Genomic DNA, 530 nt, shown 5'->3' with positions numbered 1-530 from the left:
TCTCAATGGAAATAAATACATAGCATTATAAATTTGGAAAAATCTACATCTGATAAATATGGAAAACAAAGTGTCAAAAATTCTAATCCAAATTGCAACAAACCTTTAATATTATTTATTTTATTTTATTTCTAAATGCAAACTGGCCATCATTCCTAAAGTTTTCCGATCCACCTATGTTGCACTTGCACGTACTGGAGGTCCCTGCACGTGCATTTGTCACTAAGATGCGCAAGATACTTGATGAACATCTACAGTCCAGGTATGTCCGCAACTCGTCCTTGTCACAAATCTGGTAGGTATTGAGCTCATAATGGCCCCATGTTTTATGGAAAATTTTGAAATCCTTACATATGCTTCTTCAGTTAGATTTATTCTTCAGTTAAAGTTATCAACCATATACTATGGGTTGATTTATTTCAGTTGTGTGCAAATCAACTATGGGTTGATTTATTTCAGTTGTGCAAATCCACTATTATATCTTCAGATGTACTTATCCCTCTACAATCTCGACTTGAAGGCAGGACATG

At 34.5% G+C, this 530-nt stretch overlaps 1 protein-coding gene across 1 annotated transcript in view; it reads right to left on the bottom strand.

The window, feature by feature from the left end:
• Positions 1-530, bottom strand: part of LOC109844474 (protein DYAD-like) — a 6,888-nt gene that overhangs the window by 1,412 nt on the left and 4,946 nt on the right. The gene's annotated exons all lie outside the window — the stretch shown is intronic.

This window comes from Asparagus officinalis, chromosome 6 (genome assembly GCF_001876935.1).
Source record: "Asparagus officinalis chromosome 6, Aspof.V1, whole genome shotgun sequence".
Classification (NCBI taxonomy): domain Eukaryota; kingdom Viridiplantae; phylum Streptophyta; class Magnoliopsida; order Asparagales; family Asparagaceae; genus Asparagus; species Asparagus officinalis.
Note: the sequence above shows the minus strand (reverse complement) of the source record. Positions and strands in the feature narration are given on the sequence as shown.